At 41.1% G+C, this 14,738-nt stretch overlaps 1 long non-coding RNA gene across 1 annotated transcript; it reads left to right on the top strand.

The window, feature by feature from the left end:
* The first annotated feature begins 432 nt into the window (after positions 1 to 432).
* Positions 433 to 1,967, top strand: LOC121874021. The gene is made up of 2 exons (XR_006090332.1): positions 433 to 655; positions 1,570 to 1,967. It is a non-coding gene; the product is annotated as an uncharacterized LOC121874021 (long non-coding RNA).
* The last annotated feature ends 12,771 nt before the right edge of the window (positions 1,968 to 14,738 follow it).

The following is a 14,738-nucleotide window of genomic DNA, read 5'->3' on the forward strand; positions in this document are numbered from 1 at the left end:
GGCATATGGGGAGAGAATAAAGAACTCCTTTGTTGTTCACACCTCTTGGTGGGATGGGAACAAGTGCAAGAATCTTCTATGCCAGACTCGTGGAGGTGTTATCTGAACGGAAGCAGCAGCCCAGAAGTTATGTTATAGCCTGGTTGAGATGTCGACTGTCCTTCTCTCTGCTTAGGTCTGCATTGCTTTGCCTCAGTGGAACGAGAGCATCGGCCCCAAAGGCGACAACAGTCACTGAATGCCGCAAAGATCTGCGGCTCAACTACTCAACACAGCCAGGGTAGCTACTTATGTATTAGGATAGTTAATTTTAAGGTAATTAAATGGCGGCAAAGGAGTGGCTATTGGGGGAGGCTGGAGGCCATTTAAATTAAAAAAATTAAATAAAGTAAAATAGTTTGTGTGAGTGTGTGTGTGTGTGTGTTTGTTTGTTTGTGCACGCACTTAGAAGCTAGCAAAATTTAGAATGCTAATTCAGGTTCATATAACATAAGGTAAATAATAAAATTATAAAATATTTCCTGACAGAATCATGCACTTCTCGGCTACTGGAACATACATGCGGACCCATAGGGAGCATGCTCTTGACAACCCGTGTTCTAACCCTCCCAGCAAGATTACCATTACCTCTGTCCTCTCTCTCAGTAATCTCTGGGTAAAAGTTATACAATATCTTTATGCAATATAAAACAGAAAAATAAATTTCCTTAAGCACTAAGATAAGTTTATTGTAGTATATTCTCTCTCTCTCTCTCTATATATATACTTCATTTTTAGTCCATATAACACGCGGACTTTGAACATATAATCAACGACCTCACCAGCAAGGAATCGAACCCTCGACCTACTGGGTGTGACTAGGGAACGCTTACCGGCTAGGCCACAAGGACACTAAAAGCAGTTCTAGACTCTGTTATATTTCACACAAAGCCTGTTCAACGAGCTGATGGCGCCGTGAACCTCAATGGGAAACTGCCCGTGCCTCTTATGTGGTGTCAGTAGCATTTTACCGAATCCAGCTGGTATGAAACGCGAGGTACATATATATACTTCATTTTTAGTCCATATAACACGCGGACTTTGAACGGCGCCATCAGCTCGTTGAACAGGCTTTGTGTGAAATATAACAGAGTCTAGAACTGCTTTTAGTGTCCTTGTGGCCTAGCCGGTAAGCGTTCCCTAGTCACACCCAGTAGGTCGAGGGTTCGATTCCTTGCTGGTGAGGTCGTTGATTATATGTCAATGGAAAGTTATTCTTGTATGGCAAAATATGTTTTGTTTTATAGACTTTGTTTATTATCACAGGGCACTCTAGCAAAATTATACTTCAAGTAGATTAGGAAACATTTACATGCCTTCTTGGAAACCTTGAAATGATACCATATATATAAATTAGGGCACAGAGTTTGACTAGATCTTTGACTTAAATGTAAATAATGCTTAGCATGATTGCAATATAATATGTATTTTTATCATTATTTCCTTACTCGCAATACAACCAAATATATGTCACGCACCTTCATTCGAACCTCTCTTACTTACTAATGGAAATTACGTTCCGCATTCTAGGGCATGTTCGTGGTACTGGCAGGAGGTCACCTTTTGGCAGCGTTGGTCCTATTCCTCGAGCTTCTACATAGTTGAGCTCAGGAGCTTACCCTTACGTCGTCCTAGTTAAGACAAGATGCCTCATCCTAGAACTATGTTGCTGATGACTACAATGAACGCATATTAGGAAGAAAGTAGCATGTCATAATCTCGTTTCATATTCTTTCAAATTCCAAATATCTGATGCCTGAAGTATGGACTTTTTACTGTGAATGCAATACAGTATATAATGAATTAATTTTATGTTATTATGACTGTAAAGGATGTACATTTTGGAGATGATAGCTAATGAAGATCATTATTATTACTTGATCTCAGATATGTTCTTCAGTAAATGGTTAATAAAGAGTTGCACAATTGTTTTGCTTAATGATTCTTTTTGGCATTATTAAAGTATACGTTCTTTCTATAAATCCTCAACATTTGAATTAATAATATTTATGTTATAATCCATCAATTTACCTCGAACTGCAATAACATTACAAAGTACATTTTAATCTTAATACAAATATTACACTAAACAGAGTGAAGACGAATATACAAGTACTTGCCATTCTCAATATTTTAATAAGAAGGATTGTTGGTGCTTCGAAAGGTTAATATTAACATATACGTCACCTCACGTTAAGTCTTCCATACCAAGGTATAAAGATACACACGATAAACTCACACGCAGGGAGAGGAGCGACACCTCCCCTAACCCCGCCAGCCAGCTTTGATTTATCCATAAGAAATGGCTGGACTAAGCCACACCCATATTTTTCTATAGTTCTGTCTTTTTTTAAGAATATAACTTCATGGTCGCAAGATAAATATTCTATCCATGTTAATGGATATTATGGAAAATTATATCAAAAATATTTTCAACCTCTCTACGACGATCGTACATGGGGTTAATTGCAAGATCAGCCATGGTGTACACCATGCCATGGTATCCCGGCGGTCATAATACAATGGAGTGAAAATTTTGTGATTATTCAAAATGGGCCAGGTGGTACTCGACTGTCGTTTGTTGTTACTACTTCATCGTAGTGTAGTCAGGTGTACCAACTGGCAGAAGACTTGGGGGTTGGTATGCTTGCACCCTGAAAACGCGTCAATGGCACGAAACGTTTGCTCTTCCTACACGATTAACGAGCATAAAAAACTTGAATCCCAAGCTAAGGTGCACCTCATTTTCCTATTTTCTTGGATTATAAGCCAATTCTGGGAATAAAATACGATCATTTACAGTGAATATAGGTAAATAAAGCCTGTGACAACCATAAAAACGTAGGAATAGAGTGTAATATCTGTTCCTTTCTTCTTTATCCTTATTAAATCTAACAATAAGTTATAAGTTTGTCATGAACTTGGGGTTGGGTGAGTGTAATAAAGAGAACTATGGCCTGTTCTGTGGATGAAGTCAGTAGATTATACCAAAGTACAGTATTAGGTATTATAATTTTATGACAGTGATGAACTCACTGTACAGATGAATTGGGATAAAATCTTGAAAAAATATCACCATAACTGTTAGTTTTCTATCAAACAGGAAATTTTCTTTATACCAAAATTTTTACTTTCATATTATACAAGGCCAGTTATCTACAAGATATGAAAACTTGAGATAATGTTTCCTCCTTTTCTCCACCTGATTATAGTAATGCAATAAATACCCTTTCAAAAAAACAAGACATGAACACTTTCCCAATGTCAGGAGTAAAAATTTATACAATATTAAGACATGGACTAAACCAGAAGTCGGAGAAAAGTCTCTACTGTTTAAATAGTCTTTTATTTGGAAAAATATTCCATGTAAATACTGTGTATGGATCCTCACCAGAGAGCCTTCATATGGTTAGTGTGCAGACATTTGTTTACAAGGCATATACTCAACTATTATGGAAATGAAGACATGTTAGGTTAGATTAGGTTAATCTTGTAAGCAAATGTCATGGAACCCATAACAGTAGGTATAGTCATGAAATTCTACCAACTAATCAGAGACTAATAATGTTAAGCATAGAACAAGATGATAATTAAATGGTTTAAAAATAGCCTCAATATAGTCTGCAATGTTAATTGCAAATCATTCCTGAATTTTTTAATGTTTAATATAAACTGTAATAATAATAAGGATAAAAATACAATGATAATGCTTATTTTAGAATATATCCTTTATTAAAAGCAGGATATGTTATAATATATGGATGATCAAGAGTAAAGTATTTTAAAAGAAAAATCATCCACAAATTTCACAAATAAATTAATACGGAATATCCACGTATGTATGCAAAGTGTAAATTAAAAAAAATAATAATAATAATTAAGGCATACAGTACGTTATGATTTCTCCAAGGTATATGTTCAGAAAATTCCAGAAACTGCGTTTTTTCTGGTCTATGAATAATTTGGGGATTTTACGGAAAGTCTCCAAATTTTTCTGTTCCGAGGTTAGGTTAGAAAGTCAATTCCAAAATCTTCCCTGGAACTGGAAAAATTCCCCATCAATCAAATGATACCAAGATTTATTTCTTCAGTATTGGTGAAAGGTGAATAGTCAGCTGTATCTCTACCTGTAAGTGAAAATAAAGTCATTAATATTGTGTTAGTTAAATTTGCCAATTCTGAAACATCTATATTTATGAGGGTTAATATTTATGTTTCCAACATCTAAATATTGAGGGTAATATTGTTTGTTAAAAAAAAAAAAAATAAAAAATTCCAAAGGAAACTCAGATTTGTTTGGTTTGATATGCAACACACACTAAAAAAATTATTGTTTTTTCTCATGTACTGTAGTGTATATTGTTATGGTGATTCCAAAACTTTGATCCCTTTTTTTGGAGAAATTCATAGAACAAAAATTATAAGCCCTATAAAATTTTAATGATCTATATAAAAATGTTAACCTAACCTACCTAACTTAACCTAACTGGAAACTTACTTAACTATCATAAAATAAAGTATACTGTCTTTCATATTTTAAAGGGTGGATTAAGGCCAAATTCACGTAGGTTAATTTCTGGTTACAGTTAATTAGTCAAGTCTGACATATTTCTGTTGACATCATTAGAATGTACGTATATCACATTTATTGAAGATTCATAATTTCATTATCTTTGAATATCCAAGAATTGTGATATAAAAACAATTAACGGTAAAGGCAGTCATACCTGTGATTACTTTCTACAATTATTACATCTAGCTATAATTGAGTGGAGCATCAAGGTGAGTTAGGTAAGATACAAGGAGTTTAAAGGTGAAAATGTATTACAGTCTCTCCTCGACTTATGACGGTGTTCCGTCCCGACGACCAGGTCGTAATACCTGAAATATTGATATTAAATATTATCATCAATGGCTTCTTTTGGTATTAAACAATACATTTTGGTGCTAATTTTTTCCTCTAACATTAAGTAGCTTTAGTGTATAGGGTGAAACATCTATCATGAAGTGACTGTCATTTGAACTTTACAGAGTATGAATTTGTAAAAAAAACAAAACTAATGATTTTGATCTACTCATAATCAATTGGGTAAAATTATTGTTTAGGTCATCCACCTACTTGGCATTTGAAAAAACATAATTTCAATGTAACCAAACCTAACCTAACCTAATTTAACTAATCTAACATAACCTAACTTAACAGGTAAAAATCGGTCAACTTAAAATCATTCATTTCACTGGATGGCCAAAAAGATAATAATATCATCAATTCCATTTACTTCAGAAGGACTTATTCATTTCTGTTGAAATCATGGACATACAAAGCCAATATATCTACATTTGATTCTACCAGTGTAAATGGCAAAGTTAATTAATATCACCACTCCAACTGTTGCCCCAAAAGTCGTAAAGTAGTTCTTTCTTGTAATACATTGAGTCACTAAGGGAATAAAAAAATAAAACATGAATTTAGGTCACTGAATTTATATTATTAGTAACAAATTGTGGTTAAACTGATACACACATGAAACATGCCTGGGAAGTACCTGGTACTGGTTATTTGGCATATTTGGACTCATTAAAATATGAAATTTAGGCTATTAAGTATTTATACTAAGGAAATAATTATTTTGGTAGTGCTGGACGGTTACTAATTGCCACCATTAAGAAAACTGGGTCGATAGTAATTCTGATAAAGGACGTCATTCACCATCCCAAAGGAAGTAGTTCTCACCATTCTTCACATAGACCACTTACGATTTTTTTAGCTTGATTTGATTTCCATACATTTCTACACATAAATTAGTTGTATTATTTATCTTAAAGGCTTACCTTTTATGATGGTTTGGCGAATTTGGAGGATATTGTGGGGTATGGGTTTGGTTCACACTCAGGATGGGATGGAGAAAGGAAACTCACAATGTGCTCTCTATATACATGTTGTATTGGATGTACAATGCAGCTTGGTGCTGGGAAGGCAGCATGGTTACAAGTGTGATGTAGAGAGAGCTGGTTGGTGAGGACGCTCAGAGAAGGACAGCTTGTGGGTCGCCATGCTCGCCAACGGGAGAGAGGACCGCCAGGCAGGCGGAGGAGGGAGGGCCGCCAGGCAGCGGCAGAGGAGGAGGTGTTGCTGGCTGCGGCTGTAGGTAGAGAGAGAGGCAGATCACCACGAGGTCAGGTCTTAAATAGCGGGGGTAGGCGTGGCTTAGCAGTTGACCCCCGCTCCGTGGTGTATGGCGGCGCTGGTTGACCTAGACCACGAGGCATACACTGGGGAATTGGTGGGGTCGGCTAGGCAGCGACAAACAGCGTTTGTAGGGGAGAATTCCACTACAATATAAACGGCGATGAGACACGTAGAGGCTGGCGGCATTGTTCGTACACAAACATGGAACCCTTTTAAAAAGAACAATACAATTCTTCATGTGCTGTTCTATATAGAGTATATCTTATAAAAAATATTATTCCTTTGTAGGTTTATACATTTTATGTGCATCCAAATCAATTTTCTTTCTTTGGGTTTCAAAATATAGTTCCATCGTAGTGCTCATCGGGCGGGGGTACGAGTACCACGAAATTCTCCCACATTCCAATAACGAATCGTTCATATTATTATTTTAATAGCCCAGAACAATTCTTGCACAACAACCATGGGGCTACTGCAGCATGGTATACACCAGGGCTGATCTTGCAATTGGCCCTAACTCCAAGGCCTTAAAAGCATTTTTATCCTTGGGCTTAGAAGTGTACAAATCATCATGTGCCACAGAAAGATTTCTGGTTGAAGCTAGTTTGATTAGAGAAATGTATTCTTTAAGCATTAATGATGGTCAGTACAAAACTGATAATATGTGTAATGATGGGTTGTCAGACCACAGCTTACATCGCAAGGAAAGCCAGACTTGACCCGACATTAGGGGGGTCAAGTGTAGGGTAACTCTCACGGTTGACCAAGGACTGTAAATCACCCAGGCTCCCCTCCCATGTCACACAGGTAAGGGGGCACCGGCCGGCTCTCTTCCAATATACAATAACCTACATCTCTGAACAAAGGCCGGACCTGACCTCACATTAGCCAGGTCAAATGAAACCCTCGGAGCCCAACTCAAGGGGCCACAAATCAACCAGGGCCTCTCATGTCACACGGCCCCACCTGATGACTTCTCCAGAAAGTACAACCAAGTCTCTGAACAAAGTCCAGACCTGACCCTACATTAGCGAGGTCAAATGTAAGGAGACCCTTCGCCGCCGTCCCCGATCAGCTCAACCTGACGTCTCCCAATATATAGGACGTCCCAGTCCTCCCTCAGGGGAGCAGCGAGAGGGAGTCAGAGAGACAGAGTCGGGGAGAGAGAGACACATAGGGATCGGAGGAGGAGGTCCACCACAGCCCAGTCCCTCTCACGGGAGGAGAGTCACGCAAGACTTCCCTCCCCGACTTCCCTCCGGTGTCCCAGCTAAGCAGTCGCCCTCCCGACACCAGTAATCCAGCTAAGCACTCTCCCTGCTAGGCCTCCCCTAGGTCACGTGAGTTTTTGTCAGAGCTTTCCATGGGATGAGTTACTTACGTGGAAGTGTATTCATTTCATGTTCGTGTCCGAGAATCAGTGTCTAGTAACGTAATAATGTCCTAGTAACTTTCAATAGAAGGTGTTATTAATGTGTCCATGTCATGTTCGTAATTAATAAAGAGTTGTAACGAAGCAGTGTTTGACAAGTCGCCTTTAAGAACGTAATAGATGTGTATTGACGTATAAGATACGATAAGTGTACGATAAGTGTAAATAACTATCACGGCCACGCTACCAAAGTCTTCCTCTCCCTTTTACTCTCTTACTAAATATTCTACCTATATATATAAATATTCTTCTTGTGAATATTTTGTAGCATTACAATGGCGGCAGCGCACTTAAAGTAAGAACTCACGCCTCTTAACTTTAGTGTTCAGTACAGTGATAGTTAGAATCGTTTGAAGTAATCTCGTAACTATCTTGACGAAGCAGGCAGTACAAGGGTGGTTGCATTCGTAACATTATATTGGTGGCAGCGAACTATATGTAATTCACGCTTCCCTCGTCCCTTGTTATTGGTAACAGTGTACTTAACGTAAACCCATGCCCTCCCTCATTTTAGCCATAACACCTGACTCGTTGTTTGAGTATTGTTCGAAAGTGCGTGATAAGGAGTTCATGCAAGATATAGTTTCATTATATTGGCGGCAGCGTACTATATGTAACTCACGCCTTCCTTGTCCCTTGTTATAGGTGACAGCGAACTATATATGTAATTCACCTCCTCGCTTAGTTATTATAATGGTAGCAGCGGAGCTTAACGTAAACTCGCCTTCCCTCAAGGTTAGCCATAACACCTGACTCGAACAATCTTCATTTGATTCAGTCTAGTATTGTCTACAATTTGTGTAATAAGTAATTCCTGTCAATAAGTAGCGTCGTAGCGTGAAAAGTGGCCTAGTGTGTCACCGCTACAGCTCAAGTAAATGTCTCTCGTCGTGGTATGCGCGAATTTTTTTTTTCTAGAAATATGTTCAGTGCTTAACGTGATTTCTCAGTGTCCCCCGCGATCTGTGACATTCTCAGTAGCCCAAGAGCAGTTTGATTGTTGGTCAGTGTTGAACGTAGAAATTGTTTCAGTTATGAAAGCGGTGTCTGTACTAACTGTTATAACTTAACATGTCTTTTAACCTACATCCTCCTCCCTGTCCTAACCCTCACCTCACCCTCCGTACCCATCCGTTCCCGCCTTGCTCCGCCCTGCACTGCCCTACCCCGCTCCGCCCCGCCCCGCCCCGCAAAGCCCCGCAAAGCCCCGGCCTGGCCCGATCAACCACGCCCCGGCTCCCCCCACCTCACCCGCCACGCCTCGCCCCGCGCCGGCCTGGCCAGCCGCGCACCGTCCAGTGTGACCACCAATCCCCATATGTTTTGTCCTGTGAGTTATGCTTCGAAATCGGTGATTAGTGTTACTTAATATTGCGATAATTACAGAGCTTCACTCAGTGTGTTTTTATGCTAGTATGATTTGTAATGTACTCTTTGACGCGTAGTGATAAATAATATTCAATGTAGTGAGCAGAGCTTCACTCCCCGACCCAGCCTAATGAGAAAATCGTCGTGACGGAAATAATAGTTACCAAACATTGACGTAACTTATAAAGTAAATTTTTTTTTTTGCGAATGCACTTCCAACTAATCCATCATCCCTTTAGGATTGTTTCTCTGGCAAATATCACACACAGTACCGCCCCATGGCTAGCCGGAATCCGACCACAGCACATATAAGAAGAGAAGTAGCAGCGTGAGGAATGCAGCGTGAGGAATGCAGCACCACACCCGCCACACACCACCCCACTTCTGTCAAGCCCTACCTGGTCTAGGATTAAGAAGAGTTTATATTTTTCTACTAGGAAGTTAAGGAGTGTGGAATGAAGTGCCACACAATGAACCCTGGTGAGCCCAGCCAGGGAGGGATTCACCACTGTGGAAGGTGTAAGACAGGACGGTCTTTGGTCTCGCCGACACTCACGTACGGAGGGCGAGGCCTGGCCCGCGGAACCTGCCTTACGAGTCATCTAAGGAGACGACAGCCCAAGCAGTGGACCGGCTTTCATCCCGGCCGGAGAGGGCCGACGGCAGATGAACAGAAAATCGTCTGGAATATGTTGAAAACGAAGATGTATAAAGAAATACAGATGGAGCAGAAAAATTCATCTGGAATATGACGGAAAACGAAGATGTATAAAGAAACGCAGATGAGCAGAAAAATCGTCTGGAATATGAAAATGAAGATGTATAAAGAAACGAGGGGGGAACAGAAAAATCATCTGGAATATTATAGAAACCAGGAGGAAGTGAGAAGAAGTCAGATGTGGTGACACGACCTACAAAGTGCGGTATTGAAGAAGGAAAAACGTGCTATGTGAAGACAGAAGAGATGCTGTGCTGACATCAGAAGAAAGTCGACGATGAAAAGGTGGATAATCAGAAGGACCAATCGACTACCGTTGTTGTGCTGCCAGCATTCCTTATTTTCAGATACCAGCTGGATGGAGGACTTGAGCCATGCTGAACCCAACAAATGTACTGATGTTGTTGATGTTGCTGATGTGTAATAAAAAGATATAACACCCTAACATGTGAAGTAGGAGCATTTTGTATTTTGTATTTGATTCTCTGATTTTTGTTAACATGTACTACAAAGAATGTTTTTTTTAAAAAGATTAGTCACTTTTTCTATGAGTTCATTTGATCAATGTTTTGCACTACGAAACACAATGTTGTAGCCATTTACTGGCTGAGATGAACTATTATTTTGACACGGCCTGGTTAGGCAATGTAACACCTGTTTTTGTTTGTAGAATGTGATTTGCAAGTTTGCCTCGGACACTATGCTAGATATGAAGGATCTTTAGATCACTCTATGTTCACTTATTGTGTAAGTATTTTATTTTTTCTCCTGTCATAGAAGCTTTAATCTTGGCGGGAGGTATAGTAAGCTTTGTCAGATCAAACTATGCCAGTAGAAAAACATACATCTCTAGGGTTATAATTTGTAAAATGTAAGGATGCATTATCGCCTCAGGGACTATATTAGATACTGCACATGATGTTACTGTCTACTTTAAATGTGTCATCAGTTCTCTGAGCATGAAAGCTTTGGTCTTGGCGGGAGGTGTAGTGATGGGTTGTCAGACCACAGCTTACATCGCAAGGAAAGCCAGACTTGACCCGACATTAGGGGGGTCAAGTGTAGGGTAACTCTCACGGTTGACCAAGGTTTATAAATCAGCCAGGCTCCCCTCCCATGTGACATGTCACCACAACAAACATGTAAGAAGGCACCAGCCGACTCTCTCCCAATATACAATAACTTACATCGCAGAGAGAGTCCAGACCTGACCTCACATTAGCCAGGTCAAATGTAACCCTCGGAGCCCAACTCAAGGGGCCACAAATCAACCAGGGCCTCTCATGTCACACGGCCCCATTTGATGACTTTTCCAGAAGATACAACTTATAGTCTCTGAAAACGTCCAGACCTGACACTACATTAGCGAGGGCAAATGTAAGGAGACCCTTCGCCGCCGCCCCCCCCCGATCAGCTCAACCTGACGGCTCGCCTCCCAATATATAGGACGTCCTAGTCCTCCCTCGGGAACATTCGCAGAGAGTGAGAGAGAGAGACACACAGGGATCGGAGGAGGAGGTCCACCACAGCCGAGTCCCGCTCACGGGAGGAGAGTCATGCAGGACTTCCCTCCCCGACTTCCCTCCGGTGTCCCAGCTAAGCAGTCGCCCTCCCGACACCAGTGTCCCAGCTAAGCAGTCGCCCTCCCGACACCAGTGTTCCAGCTAAGCAGTCTCCCTGCTAGGCCTCCCCTAGGTCACGTGAGTGTTTGTCAGAGCTTTCCATGGGATGAGTTACCTACGTGGGAAGTGTATTCATTTCATGTTCGTGTCCGAGAATCAGAGTGTCTAGTAACGTAATATGATGTCCTAGTAACGTAAATATAATGTCCTAGTAACTTCAATAGAAGGTGTTATTAATGTGTCCATGTCATGTTCGTAATTAATAAAGAGTTGTAACGAAGCAGTGTTTGAGAAGTCGCCTTTAAGAACGTAATAGATGTGTATTGACGTGTAAGACACGACCAGTGTACGATAAGAGTAAATAACTATCACGGCCACGCTACCAAAATCGTCCTCTCCTTTATACTCTATCTCTATATCTTCTACTCTTAAATCTTTGTCTCATTACAATGGCGGCAGCGCACTTAAAGTAAGAACTCACGCCTCTTAACTTTAGTGTTCAGTACAGTGATAGTTAGAATCTTTTGAAGTAATCTCGTAACTATCTTGACGAAGCAGGCAGTACAAGGGTGGTTGCATTCGTAACATTATATTGGTGACAGCGAACTATATGTAATTCACGCTTCCCTCGTCCCTTGTTATTGGTAACAGTGTACTTAACGTAAACCCATGCCCTCCCTCATTTTAGCCATAACACCTGACTCGTTGTTTGAGTATTGTTCGAAAGTGCGTGATAAGGAGTTCATGCAAGATATAGTTTCATTATATTGGCGGCAGCGTACTATATGTAACTCACGCCCTCCTTGTCCCTTGTTATAGGTGACAGCGAACTATATATGTAATTCACGCCTCCCTCGCTTAGTTATTATAATGGTAGCAGCGAACTTAACGTAAACTCACGCCTTCCCTCGGTTAGCCATAACACCTGGCTCGTTTCATCCTTCATTTGATTCAGTCTAAGTATTGTCTACAATTGTGTAATAAGTAATTCCTGTGTCGTAGCGTCGTAGCGTGAAAAGTGTCCTAGTGTGTCACTGTTACAGCTCAAGTAAATGTCTCTCGTCGTGGTATGCGCGAATTTTTTTTTGCTAGAAATATGTTCAGTGCTTAACGTGATTTCTCAGTGTCCCCCGCGATCTGTGACATTCTCAGTAGCCCAAGAGCAGTTTGATTGTTGGTCAGTGTTGAACGTAGAAATTGTTTCAGTTATGAAAGCTGTGTCTGTACTAACTGTTATAACTTAACATGTCCTTTAACCTACATCCTCCTCCCTGTCCTAACCCTCACCTCACCCTCCGTACCCATCCGTTCCCGCCTCGCTCCGCCCTGCCCTGCCCTACCCCGCTCCGCCCCGCCCCGCCCCGCAAAGCCCCGGCCTGGCCCGATCAACCACGCCCCGGCTCCCCCCACCTCACCCGCCACGCCTCGCCCCACCCCGCCCCGCCCCGCGCCGCGCCGGCCTGGCCAGCCGCGCTCCGCAGCCGCGCCCCGCCTCGCCTCCCCTAGGTCGCTGTGACCACCAATCCCCATATGTTTTGTCCCGTGAGTTATGCTTTGAAATCGGTGGTTAGTGTTACTTAATATTGCGATAATTACAGAGCTTCACTCAGTGTGTTTTTATGCTAGTATGATTTGTAATGTACTCTTTGACGCGTAGTGATAAATGATATTCAATGTAGTGAGCAGAGCTTCACTCCCCGACCCAGCCTAATGAGAAAATTGTCGTGACGGAAATAATAGTTACCAAACATTGACGTAACTTATAAAGTAATTTTTTTTTTGCGAATGCACTTCCAACTAATCCATCATCCCTTTAGGATTGTTTCTCTGGCAAATATCACACACAGTACCGCCCCATGGCTAGCCGGAATCCGACCACAGCACATATAAGAAGAGAAGATGCAGCGTGATGAATGCAGCACCACACCCGCCACGCACCACCCCACTTCTTTCAAGTCCTCCCTGGTCTAGGAATAAGAAGAGTTTATATTTTTCTACTAGGAAGTTAAGGAGTGTGGAATGAAGTGCCACACAACGAACCCTGGTGAGCCCAGCCAGGGAGGGATTCACCACTGTGGAAGGTGTAAGACAGGATGGTCTTTGGTCTCGCCGACACTCACGTACGGAGGGCGAGCCCTGGTCCGCGGAACCTGCCTTACGAGTCATCTAAGGAGACGACAGCCCAAGCAGTGGACCGGCTTTCATCCCGGCCGGAGAGGGCCGACGGCAGATGAACAGAAAATCGTCTGGAATATGTTGAAAACGAAGATGTATAAAGAAATACAGATGGAGCAGAAAAATTCATCTGGAATATGACGGAAAACGAAGATGTATAAAGAAACGCAGATGAGCAGAAAAATCGTCTGGAATATGAAAATGAAGATGTATAAAGAAACGAGGGGGGAACAGAAAAATCATCTGGAATATTATAGAAACCAGGAGGAAGTGAGAAGAAGTCAGATGTGGTGACACGACCTACAAAGTGCGGTATTGAAGAAGGAAAAACGTGCTATGTGAAGACAGAAGAGATGCTGTGCTGACATCAGAAGAAAGTCGACGATGAAAAGGTGGATAATCAGAAGGACCAATCGACTACCGTTGTTGTGCTGCCAGCATTCCTTATTTTCAGATACCAGCTGGATGGAGGACTTGAGCCATGCTGAACCCAACAAATGTACTGATGTTGTTGATGTTGCTGATGTGTAATAAAAAGATATAACACCCTAACATGTGAAGTAGGAGCATTTTGTATTTTGTATTTGATTCTCTGATTTTTGTTAACATGTACTACAAAGAATGTTTTTTTTAAAAAGATTAGTCACTTTTTCTATGAGTTCATTTGATCAATGTTTTGCACTACGAAACACAATGTTGTAGCCATTTACTGGCTGAGATGAACTATTATTTTGACACGGCCTGGTTAGGCAATGTAACACCTGTTTTTGTTTGTAGAATGTGATTTGCAAGTTTGCCTCGGACACTATGCTAGATATGAAGGATCTTTAGATCACTCTATGTTCACTTACTGTGTATGTACTTTATTTTTTTTCTCCTGTCATAGAAGATTTAATCTTGGCGGGAGGTAAAGTAAGCTTTGTCAGATCAAACTATGCCAGTAGAAAAACATACATCTCTAGGGTTATAATTTATAAAATGTAAGGATGCATTATCGCCTCAGGGACTATATTAGATACTGCACATGATGTTACTGTCTACTTTAAATGTGTCATCAGTTCTCTGAGCATGTAAGCTTTGGTCTTGGCGGGAGGTGTAATGATGGGTTGTCAGACCACAGCTTACTTCGCAAGGAAAGCCAGACTTGACCCGACATTAGGGGGGTCAAGTGTAGGGTAACTCTCACGGTTGACC

The sequence above is a fragment of the Homarus americanus genome, unplaced genomic scaffold (genome assembly GCF_018991925.1).
Source record: "Homarus americanus isolate GMGI-L3 unplaced genomic scaffold, GMGI_Hamer_2.0 scaffold25827, whole genome shotgun sequence".
NCBI lineage: Eukaryota > Metazoa > Arthropoda > Malacostraca > Decapoda > Nephropidae > Homarus > Homarus americanus.